Below are 13,120 nucleotides of genomic sequence, written 5' to 3' on the forward strand. Positions count from 1 at the left end.
GCTGATGCCACGACACTCACCTGGGCAACAGAGTGAGACTCTGTCTTAAAAAAGAAACAAAGAAATTTTCTCTTGTCTAAGCAGCAAATAGAGTTTAGTTTACGTGCACATATTAATTTAGTGGAAACGTGAGTTCTTTGGATCATGCCATGTGCTCCAGTTATCGTTCTAAAAAAAGACAGAAATGAAGTCTTTGAGAAGCAGCACAAGAATGAGGCCTGGAATTGGGCGTAGACCTCGATGTTGATTACACCAATAATTCTCCCAGGGCCCAGCAGGATCATTTGAGGGACAACGGGGTAGACTGCGAGTTCTCAGACAAATGGATTTAGTTCCTTTGACTCAATCAGAGTTTTGAACTAACACCAACTATGCTAAAAGCAATGTGTTAAATACTCTGAGAAATAGAAGTAAAAGGTATGGGTTCTTCCAGGAGGAAGGTACCGCCTCGCTGGAGAGATACGCCAATGGACTGTGAAGTGCACAATGGGGCTGGGCTGACCACAAGCAAGGGATGACATGGGCGCCCAGAGAGCCACAAGGATTGGATGTGTCAGGAAGGCTCCCTTTAGGAAGGGGTACTGAGAGGAAACCTTTGCCCATCCAATTTCCTGATTTCAGTGGGCTGGAAGAGTGAGGAAGGGAATGAGAAGCTCCAGGGAAGGAGAAGCTACAAAGGGACAGAGATGAGAATGGTCACTACACGGTTAGAGCTAGAGGGTGGGACCAGCTTGTGGGTAGCTTTCCCTGCTGGGCACAGGAGTTCAGGCAGTTGGGTTTCAAGCTTGGGAATTATGTGCTGAGAGCCGGATTTAAGGGGGATTAGCAGGCAGCTCACACGAGCTATTCTGAGTGTTCAGGGTTCTGTGGGTTAGTAATGATTTCTTTGTAATAATGCTTATGGTATATTTTAAAAGTTGACTTTAAGATGCAAGCATTGTGTGTATTGTTCATGGAACTTCTAAAGAGGTTTATACCTTGATACAACTTAATCCACACTATTAGTAAGATGGTGAAGGGATTATTGACTTATGAAATCAACAAGTCCAATCAAGAGGGTCTGGGTTGAAGAAATTTGGGATAAGACCAGATACCCAAGTGTTGATTTCATAAGCTGGTTATGAATTGCTGCAGAAGTTGGCTGATGACCATGTTGTTCCACAAGACTACACTTGCAGGAGAAACAACTGGGGTGTCCCTGAAGATAATTGCTGGATTCCAGGATGGCGTCCAAGAAACTGCCCCAGTCAGTGGTAACAGTGAGCCAAGACCATCACAAGACCCCTGGGAGCAATCTCACTGTACACAACACCTAATTTACCATGTTCATTTGTTCATTCACTTATATTCAGTCATTCATTCACATATTTGTATCTGCTGAGGCACTGTGGCAGCTGCAGCTTTCATCAATGCCAAGGAAAAACAGACATGCACACAATGATGGCAGTCCTGAGCCACTGTTCTCGCTCTCCTTCCTCCCCCGCTCTGCCCCACCACCCCCTCCCTCTGGAAAACAGAAACATCTATTGTATTGGTAAGCAATTTGTTCTCAATTTTCTGCCATGAGTTCCCATGTCAACTTTTGCTTTTTGGTTAGTAACAAGAGGGAAGACATTCAGAGAGAAATTTTGAGAATGCCTTATTTTACCTTCTAAGGAGCATGGGTTGGGGGAGGTCATGAGGTAAGTGATGCCAAATGGAACAGACTAAAAAGGGGAGATCTCTCTCAAGAGAAAGGGCTCAGAACTCCCTGAAAGAGGACAAGAGGAGGGCTTGACTTGGAGAAAAAGAGAGAGGAAGAGAAAAGGTGAAGATGACCAAAGCAGAGAGATTGATGGGGAGAGGAAAAGAAAGAGCATCTGGATCTGAGAACCCCTGGTGAGCAGAGGAATTTGGGGCAAAGGGACTCTTGTCTAACTGGAGGAAGAGGTTCCATGTGTTAAGCCATGAGACCCCCTCGCCATGGCTGGTGCTCTGCTAGTTTTAAAGGCTTTGGAGTCGAGGGAGGGGAGGTTAGTGTTTCTTTTCTCCTTTCCCTTCCTTTTTCCTTCCCTCCATTCCTCTCCTCCTCCCCTCCCCTCTCCTCCCCTCTCCTCTCCTCTCCTCTCCTCTCCTCTCCTCTCCTCTCCTCTCCTCTCCTCTCCTCTCTTCTCCCTCCTCTCCTCTCCTCTCCTCTTTTCTTTTTGAGTGCAAACCAATAATGCTAAGATTGAAGGCGACCTGGTCTTATCTGGGGCGGGTGCTCATGTTACCCTCAGTTTTACAGTCAAGTTTGCTCAGACTTCCTCTGTCTGTGCATGCATGTTCCATGTCTGAGCTCATTGACCTGAGAGCTTGTTATGGTCGAGGACATGACTTTTCTGGCTGTGGCATGGAGTGGCCCAGCTCAGTGTGGCTGCTCCTCCATTTGGGAAGATATAGGCTTTACTCTCTACTCTGCTTGGAGAGCTGCTTTGTGGTAAAGATTGTCCCTCTGGCCCACACCATTGTGCATGTATTATGCCTAGAATTCATTTTGGCTTTGAGTTCTTCCCCAGTTCCCCTCATCCACGTGTGCCATCGACCCTCTCATTTTCTCCCATTCTTGCTTTCTTACACATCTTTCTTTAGACATGAAGCTGTCCTAATCTGTACATCTTCACTCTAAATGTGCTCTGAATCCTACCCCTTCTACAAAATTCTGATTCTGAGAGTTCAAATTATCACTGTTTTTTTCATAGTCTATACACACCTCGAGGACAGAGACATGTTTGTTTGTGTATCCTGAGAAGGAAGCAGGTGCTGGGATTGTACTTCCCCGGATAACCACACCTTCTCCACATCACTCAGTTCAGCCTCCCTCCCCATTTCCTAGCTCCTTTTCCTGCTTTATTTTTCTTTACCACCCGATACAAACACATTAATTTATTGAATTGCTGAATCTCTGTCTCCCATGTTCCCCTGGGATGTAAGCTCTATGAGGGCAAGGACTCTGTATCTCTAGACCAAAACCGTGCCTGGCATAAATGCTTACTGGGTAAATGGATTGATTCCTGGTAGGATTCAGGTGCTCAGTCAATATGGATGAATTAAACAACCAGAAGTACATTTCTAGAAACATAACCTTACCAAAACAAACCTTTCTCTGAAATCTCCAGCAACCTGAGGTTTAAATAGTATCTTTTCTTTCCCTCCCATAGATTAAACAAGCCTTCAAAAATATAAGCTTAACTCAGATATAATAAATATTTAGATAAAGATTATACTTAATGCTTGATATTTTCAACTTATAATATTGAATCTGAGAGAAGCAAAAAGGGAAAATCAATGATAAACATTTTCATATAACTAAAGAGAATTATTGATAATTTTCTCTTTGCAAGACAATTTTTATTTTGCTTTACTGGACTTGAACCACAAATTTAAGATGGCATTTGGAATGAATGTATGTCATATGCTTTTTTTTTAAATTGTGAATTATATATCAGAAGACTTCATAAAACATGTATGCACCATTTAAAGGATAAGTATAAAGCAAGAAACTTGTTAATTGTCTCCCAAGTCAAAAAATAGAAAAGCCAGCTCTCTCAGAGTCCCCAATGTCCCCTCCCTGAGTCCTGAGCACAACCACCTGGTCCCGGCCCCAGAGATAACACAACCCTGATTTGTGTGATAATCTTACACTGAATTTTCTTTATAGTTTTACAACACATGTTTTATAATTTTTATCAAATTATATTCTTTCAAAATAACAATGTACATTGTTATGAAAAAATAAATAAAAGCAATAGTTTCCTGTCTTCCCCAGTACCACTGTACAGAGGTAACCATTCCTCACCTTTTTAGACATTTCTTCTGATATATATTGCCGTACCATTAAACAATATGCTTATATTGCTTGTGCATGCTGTATCCATTTTAAGAGAGTGGGGGGAGGGGAGAAATGTTCTTACCAATAGAACGAAAATTTGAATTTTCCTTAACAACACTGGATGCTAGAAGGCATTGGAAAAATTTTTCAATGTTCCAAGAAAAAAAATTATTTTCAAACTAAAAATTTACTTTCGGCCAAGGTATCAATGAAATGTGGTAATTGAATACAAGGTAAAATAAAATTTATCACCTACACGTGCTTTCTAAAGCAGTTACCTGATACTACCCAAAGCAATTCACAGATTCAATGTAATCCCTACCAAAATACCATTCTTCACAGAAATAGATTTAAAAATTCTAAAATTTATACAGAACCACAGAAGACACTGAATAGCCAAAGCAATCAAAGAACAAAGGTGGAGGCATCACACTACCTGACTTCAAGATTTATTACAAAGTTATAGTAACCAAAACAGCATGGTACTGGCATAAAAACAGACACATGGACTACTGGAACAGAATAGAGAACCCAGGTATAAGGCCACACATTTACAACCAACTCATCATTGACAAAGGTGCCAAGAACTTACAATGGGGAAAGGACAATCTTTTCAATAAATGGTACTGGGAAAACTGGAAAACTATATGCAAAAGAATGAAACTATACCCCTAACTCTCACCATATATAAAAATCAAATAAAACTGGAGTAAAAACTTGAATCTTAGACCTGAAACTATGAAACTACTAGAAGAAAACATTGGAAAATGTTCCAGTCTGGGTAAAGATTTCTTGTGTAAGATCTCAAAAGTACAGTAACCAAAGTAAAAATGGCTACATCAAACTACAAAGCTTCAGCACAGCAAAGAAAACAATCAGCAAATAGACAACCCATAATGGGAAGAAATATTTGCAAACTATCCATCTGACAAGGGATTAACAACTAGAATATATAAGGAGCTCAAACAACTGAATAGCAAATAAATAAATAATGTAAGTAAAAGTGGGCAAAAGGTCTGAACACACATTTCTCAAAAGAAGACATACATATGGCCAACAGACATCACTAGTCATCAGAGAAACGCAAATCAAAACCACAATGCAATATCATTTCACCCTAGTTAAAATAGCTTATATCAAAAAGACAGGCAATGCTGTGTTCTAGACCTGGAAATTAGTAAATTAAAAAAAAAAAAAGACAGGCAATAAAGATAGGAGAACCCTTGTACACTGTTGGTGGGAATGTATATAAATTAGTACAGCTACTAAGGAGAACAGCAAGGAGGTTCCTCAAAACACTAAAAATAGAACTTCCATATGATTCAGCAATTCCACTACTGGGTATACATCCAAAAGAAAGGAAAGCAGTATATGGAAAAGATATCTGCTCTCCCATGTTTATTGCAGAACTATTCATAAGAGCCAAAGTATGGAACCAACCTAAGTGCCCATAAACAGATGGATACATAAAGTAAACGTGGCACATATACACAATGGAATGTTATTCAGCCATAACAAAGAATGAAATTCCATCATTTGCAGCAACGTGGAGGGAACTGGAGGCCATTCTGTTATGTAAAATAAGACAAGTGCAGAAAGACAAATATCACATGTTCTCATCCATATGTGAAAGCTAAAAAAAGTTGACCTCTTGAAAACAGAGACTAGATTAGCGGTAACCAGAGGCTGGGGAAGGGCAGGAGGGAAGGAGGAAAAAAAGAATATAAATGTTCTTATTACCACTGATCTGTACACTTAAAAATGATAAAGATGGTAAATTATACTAATGTATATTTTACCTCAATAAAAAAATAAAATAAACTTTAAAAAGAAGTTACCTGAGGATCTGCTTCAGCAATTCGAGGGAGTAAGACCAGAAAGAGCAAGGAGTGGGCTCCAGCAAGCAGTGTGATCTAGCGAGGACCCTGGGTGCAGGAGCCCAGAGAGCACGATGTCCACGTTGGAGCAGAGGAGATCTCAGGGACAAAGAAGAGGATTTGATGGAGTACCTGATTACATAAGGAGATTAGATAAACTTGAGGGATAAAATCATGGCAAAGATTCTCAGAAAGGCAAGCACAAACTTCAAGGGGAAAATAAAAACCCAGAAAATTATACAAGAAAAGAAATGTAATCAGAGTAATTACTAACTTTACAGTAAACAATATTTTTTCACGGTCATAATAACGTAAACCCTGTTACTTATTTTCAACTCTAGACTAAACCTATAGAGAGAGCAAAAAAAGACTTAGTTTTGATCACAGAACAGATTACAAATGTCACAGAGCACATTTTCTTTATCCCCAGCATGTAAATGTAATGGTTCTACGTCTAATGGACTCTTGTCCTGCAGCTCTGGGAAGTGTCTTCTCTTTCTCATTATCCATTTCCTCTTTCTGTCCCTACTACTAGTCAGCTGTGACCATCCTGGATTAGCCCTCTGTGACACCTTTCTTTTCTCTAACGATTGTCATCTCTTTGTCCTTCTGTTGAAAATACATATAGATACAGATATATATTTATAAATGTGTTTTTACTGTCCAAGGGCTCTTTACATTTCTCCGATTATTTTTTTCATTGCATCTTGTTCTTTTATGATGCAATATCTTCTCAGATTTCTCTAAGAATGCTCCTTGGGGGCTTCTTTATTCTCTTCTGTTTCCTGTCTTTACTGTTTCCTTGGGTCATTCTTTGTTTATTTTTATGTATCTTTCATGTTGTGGCCTTTCTTTAAAGGCCTCCCCTGGCCTTCCTCAGATATCTTTACTTCAGAATGAGGCAATAAGATGTTATTTGTTTTGTTGTTTTTTTGTTGTTGTTGCTGTTTGTTTGTTTTGTACCTGGACGGGGCTTATCAGTGGCGATTTGGCCCTGTGGTGATTTGGCTCTGCCAGTTACTTGCTGTGTGAACTCAGCACTCTGTGTGCTTCAGTTTCTTCCTAGAGTTGTTGTGAGCATTCAATGATATGTAATGTACTCATTACAGTGCTATATAACTATTTGCTGCTTCTGTTACCTTTACTATAATTACTTGGTAGGGACGCAGCTACTTAGCTAGGGAACTCCTAAATGCCAGGATATCAGGGGTCTTATCTTCGGGGCCACTTCATTCATAGAGAGGAAAACAAGGTTGTCAGGATTCTCGAGGATAGGGGAGTAGAGGTAGGGCAGGGCCTATCTGGCTGCTCAGTGGGCTGAGAGGATAACTGCTCCCTTGTGGTATTTTATTAATCACCATAGTTTCAGCCTCATTACTCTCTCGGCCGATGTTCGTGAGTTGCCTACTCTCCCAAGTCTTGGATTGCAGAGATTTTCCTCTCTGTTCTACCCTCCTCCACCCCCACTCATATAAGACAGGTTTGGCTTCCTTTATCCTCCTTCTTCTACTACCACTTCTCCATTCACTGTCTACCTTCTAGAAATTCTCTGAAATTGCTTATCTGCTGAGAGTTGCTTTACCATTACTGGATGTTAGCCACTTTTGAAATGTCGTTACTATCATTTTAGTGGGGTCTTGGTGAAGAAAAATCAAGCATGCTCATCTGCCATCTGCAATCAGACACTCATAGATTCTCTCGACAGACACAGTGCCAGGTTCTATGTGTGAAATCCTAGCTCTTTTTTGTGCTTTTCTTATACTTGTAGGATCTGTTAAACTTGGGTTAGATGAGGAAGGAATGGAAGAAAGAAAATGGTAGCCAAAGTGACTTGCTTTAGTTGAGGGCCCTTTGTAGATACTCTACTAGTGCATTCCCCTCCTGGAATGATCTGAATTTGCAGTCAGCAGGAGAGAGGATTTTAGGCAAAAGTTCAGGAAAGACATTACAAGTAATGATAAAAATAAATCATGTAAAGAGGAAAACATAATTACTTCCAAGTTCCAAAGTTATTATGAGCATTTCTTTTACTGTAACTACTACCAGATCCTTCCTCCATGGTGTTATTGCTGGAAGTCAGTATGTATATTAGCACAAGAATGAAAGTATTTCTGCAAAATACAGTAGTGGTTCCATTGTGAATAACAATCATTTGCTGGCCTATGATTCACTATTTCCATTATATTTATAATATGAACATATTAAGTAAAATTAGGCCACTGCTTTGAAGGTTCAAGATGGTGGAATTTGTAAGCATTTATGACATTTAAACATTTTAAAATTTTACTGGCAAGTAAAAATAACTTCAATAGAATAAGAACTACCCTTCAAACAAATAATTACAAATAATAATAGATTGGTAATCACACCCTGATTAAGGAATTTGCTAATAGCTAGTCTATGTTAAAGGAAGATGTGTTTTAACCATGACATATGTATCAGTCAGGGTCTGACCAGAACAACAGCAACTACTACATATTTATAACAGAGGGAATTTAATACATAGAATTGGTTACACAGGTGACAAGAGAAGCTGAGAAGCTTAGATTAGTGACGGCAGGAAGTCACTCCCAATCCTGGGCTTAAGGAACAATCTAGAGAGATGGTGTTACCATTGCCCAGGTTCTAGGGTCATTGATGGCAGCTGGAACCATGGTGGCCTTTCTGGCAGGGGGCTAGAGCCATGCCACTGTTACTGTCAGAGGCACCATCCAAGACTGAGAGGCTTAGGGAGACACCCTGGCCTTTTCCTTCCTCCTACCCTCCCACCCTTAGCCCATAAGTGCTTCTCATTGGCTGAGCCCAGCTGGCATGTAGATGACTGGGGAGCCTGCTTTTGTGCTTGCGGGGGAGGGGGTGGTCAGCCCCCACGAGATACAGGAAAGAGCAGGCACAGGGTGAGGAATGGGTCTGAACGCAAACAGGCCCATGACCTGTACGATATGTGTGCTGTATTTTACACAGCATGCTCATCCCTTCGGTTAAGCATATGTTGAGGAACTATGTATAACAGAGATCTATGTGTGCATGACTCTGCAGCTCTGTGTGTGCTCAGATCAAATGAGAGCCACTGTCTTATCCAGTCGTGCCAGGACTGTCTTAATGAATTAAGATTGGGTTCAAATGAGCCATAAACTATTGCTAATATAGCTACCAATTAAATGATATTTTCAATTTTTTTAAGCCAGAAAGCACATCAGCCAGCCCCCTTTGGACATGGGAACCATTTTCCTCCTCATTTTATCTCTAATCCTAACGCTAGGTGCGTATGGTCTAAGATGCAAACTACAATTTCCATGACTGCATAAATGCCATGCAATCCACCCATTCAGAATTCATCAACTGCATGACTTTTTAAACTGACACGTAAATTTAATATTCTTTGGTAGTTTTCATGAAAATGTAAACGAACAGCATTCTGAAACCCAGGCTTCACAAATAACGAAGAACTGTTCCTCGGATCTTCCTTTATAAAAGCTACTGGTGCGAGGGTTGAACTGGCTGTTTTCCCTCACTAATTTCTGCCTGGCAGACGGCAGAATAAATCATTCGCAGTTGACAGTGCCTTCTTTCAGAGAGTCTGAAATCTACAGGGCATGTGGAGAAGGCTTGCGGTTTGGCTCCCTTCAGATGTAGCAGTAAGCCACAAAGGAAACCCGGAGAGTGTGCGAGGCAGCCGGAGCGTTCTAGATGGCTGCCTTCATGGAGTGCGCCAGGCTGAGCCCAGCGGACACTGACTCATTTCCTATTTACCCTCCTCGAGTGTCTCACCATAACTCTCCCTTTGTTCAGTAAGACCTTAAGCCAAAAGGAAATAAAAACACTGAGCTGTAGATTGTGCTGGCTTTTCCATCCTTACCTTTTGTTGCAATGGAATAATGGCTTGGATGAATGAAAGGGAACTGTAATTCTAAATAATTATACCAGAAATGGGTAGAGAAGGGAGAAAAGGAGAAAGAGTGGAATAAATTACAGGGGGAGGGACTCGTGAGGAAATTTCCCCGGCCAATGGGAAGCGTTTATTTCAGTGCCTCTAAGCTCACCCCCACCCCAGCTTCAAGGTTATTCAGAGAGAAGATCTCCTGATAACAGCTTATCAGCTCTGGCTAATCACCAGGAGTGTTAAAATAGCTAGATGACCAGGCCAGTTAAATCAGACTCTCCGGGATGAGACCTGGGTAGCAGGATTTTTTAAAGGTGCCCTGTGATTTCAGTGTGCAGCCAGGGTGGAGAGTCTCTGAGGAGCCCCACCTTGGGCGTATCACAGCCAAAGGTTGAAAGGCTGAACGGGGGAGTTTCAGAGCAAGTTTCAGAGAGATGTGATTGCTTTAACTGGGAAGAAATAAGTCACTGTTTAGAGCAGTGGTGCCCGTGGGGGGCTGCTCCAGGAAGTTTCTTCAGCCTTTGTAAGCCAGAAACTTCCCCTGCAGCCCTGCTGGACACAGGCTTTGCCTTGCACTCACACCCCTGTGAGCAGAGGTTCTCAGTGGGGGTGACCCTGTCCCTGGGGAGGCCTTTGGGAAATCCATGGGGGTGTTTTCAGTTGCCATGGTGATTTGGTGGGTGAAGTCCTGGAAGGAAACTAAGCTGTCAGAATGGGCGAGGGAGGGATGAGGGAGGAAACTAGCCTTGGAAACCTGCTGTATGTTCAGCACTATGGTGAGGACCTGAGAGAGGCTAAGGGCGCCCAGCCTCCCACCTCCCACCACTGCAACACACGCCCACACACATTCACTCACGCAGCACAGCCACAGGCAGCTTTTCTGAGCTTAGGGAGAAGTGATGCGCCAGTGCAGGGAAGCTAAGGGGTGGAACCTAGGGGAGAGATGGGAGAATACTCTCCTTGCATAGCAAGGCCAAGAGAATTAGTTTGCATGAAATAGGGTCAACGTTGAATTAACAGAAGCACTGTGAGTGTCATACGCAAACAGATGGGGCTGAGAAAAGAAAAGTCTGTCCTTGCAGCATGAAGTCTGCTTGGCGGTAGGGTGGGAGAGAATGAGCTGCAGTCTGAGTAGAACCCCCATTTCCCAATGCATGCATCTGTGCATCCCACGGCCAGACCATACCTCATCCCAGCACAAGAAATTCATTATCAGCTGTCCAGGGCCTTGCAACTATCCCCAAGTGCAGCCCTGTGGTCACTCCACACCTGTGTCCCAGGACCGACCATTGCCAACCCTCCCAAAGCCATTTTAAAAAAAATTCTGCCATCCAGGAACACCGTGTCTCCTTTTCCCACAGAAACCGCCAGAGCTTTTTCCCAAGCCAGACATCTATCCATCTTTTCATCCCACCCCTGCACAAAGTGTTATCCAGCTTCTTTCTTTTGCGAAAATTCTCGGTAGCGCATCTGGGAGAGCTTGATGACCGTTGGCAGTATACAATAAAGCCTAGATCCCTTGACGAGAAGTGTCTAGAAATACCACCGGCCTGTCTACTCTCTCAGGTAGATGGGGATTACCTTTATTTTTCCCTAAGATTGACAGGAGGGCTGCATGCAATATAGTAGCTGTGAGAGAATAATGCCTCCCAAAGATGTCCACGTCCTAATCCCAAGAACCTATGGATATGTTACTTTACATGGCAAAAAGGGCTTTGCAGATGTGAATAAGATTATGGACCCTGAGATGGGGAGATTATCCTGGATTATCTGAATGAGCACATTATAATCACGAGTCCTTAAAAGCAGAGAATCTTTCCCAATGGTAGTTGGTGAGAGAGAGATGTGACTGGGGGAGAAAGGTCGGGGGGAGAAAGGTCGGGGGAAGAAATGATGCTGGCTTTGCAGATGGAGGACAGGAGCCATGAGCCTAAGCATGGGGATGGTCTCTAGAAGTGGAAAGGGCAGGAAAGGGATTCTCCCCTAAAGCCTCCAGAATGAAACACACACCTGCAGGCACCTTGATTTGAGCCCACTGGGATCCACGTCAGACTTCTGACCTATAGAAGTGTAAGGCAGATGTGTGTTTTAAGCCACCAAGTTTCCGGTGATTTATTACAGCAGCAACAGAAAACTAGTACAGCAGCTGACTGACACACGCCAAAGCTGACTACAGTTGGAGGTCTCCTGTCCTGCCATTGCTAGAATACAAAGTACACGTGGGTTCTTAAGGTAACCAGGAGACATGGAATAGATTTTGTGCTTTGGACATACTAATTAGATCCAAAACCCTCAAAGTTCCCAGGATCTAAGTTTTCTCTCCTTTGTCATTAGAAGTCCTTGGGTGAAAAAGTTTAAGAATCACTGACAAGCGAATGGTGTCCTCGTTCATGTAATTTACGCAGTGGAACACGCCACTGGGGCACAGAGACAAAAGAGACAACTAACGTGAATCTGAGCTGCGTAACCATCTCAAGGTTACATGACGTTTGGAGCAGATCTGTGGCTATTTCTTTATCCAGAAGGATGGTTATACTTTGATCCTTGCCTGGTCCTGGCTCCATTGAGGTTGCTCAAGATATTTATCCATATCTCTGTGGCGGTACTAGCCTGCCTGGAATCTTCAACCAACAGGCCTGAGGATACCCCGCTCTGCTGGTATAGACCAGAAAATGAAGCTCCTGTGTGGACAGGAAGCCTATGCATGCTGTGACAGCATTAGGTGCCATCTTTTGGAATCCGAGGCCACCAAGGGAGAAACCTGTTTGATCCTCATTGTTTAGAGCCCTCCTCCTTCCCTATCTCCTGCCTCCCCACCTCCTGGGTGGAGTCCAGCCCTAGCTAAAGGCGACTCCTGTTTTGGCCTCATGTCATGACCTAACCACCTAGGGTCCTTGTGTCTGCTTGTACATGCTCCCACCACACTGAATTTCATAACCTGACACCGTGTCCACAAGTCCCTAAATGATGCTGCTGTCCTGCTCCCATGGACGGACACCCCTTGGAATTTTGACATAGGTTGTAAGAAGATTTAACTGGAGTTTGGCCCAACTCCTGGGGTCCTGGTTGCTGTGAACCACCCATCTTGTCCCTGGGTGGGGAAGGATGGTCCCCGTTGCTGCCTGCTCTCTTCCTTGCTCTAAACTTCCTCCAACCCAGCAAGCTCCATGGTTGGTGTTCTCTCAAACAAATCCCAATAATACAGTATGTCATTCCTAAAATGTAGGAAACTGATGGGAGATATTTTGCAGCTTTGTTTTTGCTGTTACATTCAATATCACAAACATACATACTTGCACATGTTTGTTCTCAGTGGAGATGGAACACAGGTTTGCTCATGTTTATTCAATTTTTTTCACATCAAATAATTCCCTCTCACCCCCAGCTTAAAACAGCTGTCCTCTCCTCCTCCTGAGCTGAATGACTTGCCTGAGAGCTCTTGTTCACATTTTTTCTTCTCTCCCTCCCTGAATTATTGCTTCTTTCAGCAACACCTTCAGTCTTTAGCTT

At 42.7% G+C, this 13,120-nt stretch overlaps 1 protein-coding gene across 4 annotated transcripts in view; it reads right to left on the minus strand.

Annotated features, from left to right (window-relative positions):
* Positions 1-13,120, minus strand: part of ZBTB38 (zinc finger and BTB domain containing 38) — a 119,260-nt gene that overhangs the window by 86,677 nt on the left and 19,463 nt on the right. For 2 of the 4 annotated variants that reach the window (XM_069475390.1, XM_069475387.1), the window contains exon 2: positions 5,689-5,859. The exons of the other annotated variants lie outside the window; for them this stretch is intronic. The gene's annotated coding sequence lies outside the window, so the exon portion shown is untranslated. The remainder of the gene's footprint in view (positions 1-5,688; positions 5,860-13,120) is intronic. 4 annotated transcript variants of the gene reach the window in all.

This window comes from Eulemur rufifrons, chromosome 7 (assembly GCF_041146395.1).
Source record: "Eulemur rufifrons isolate Redbay chromosome 7, OSU_ERuf_1, whole genome shotgun sequence".
Lineage (NCBI taxonomy): Eukaryota > Metazoa > Chordata > Mammalia > Primates > Lemuridae > Eulemur > Eulemur rufifrons.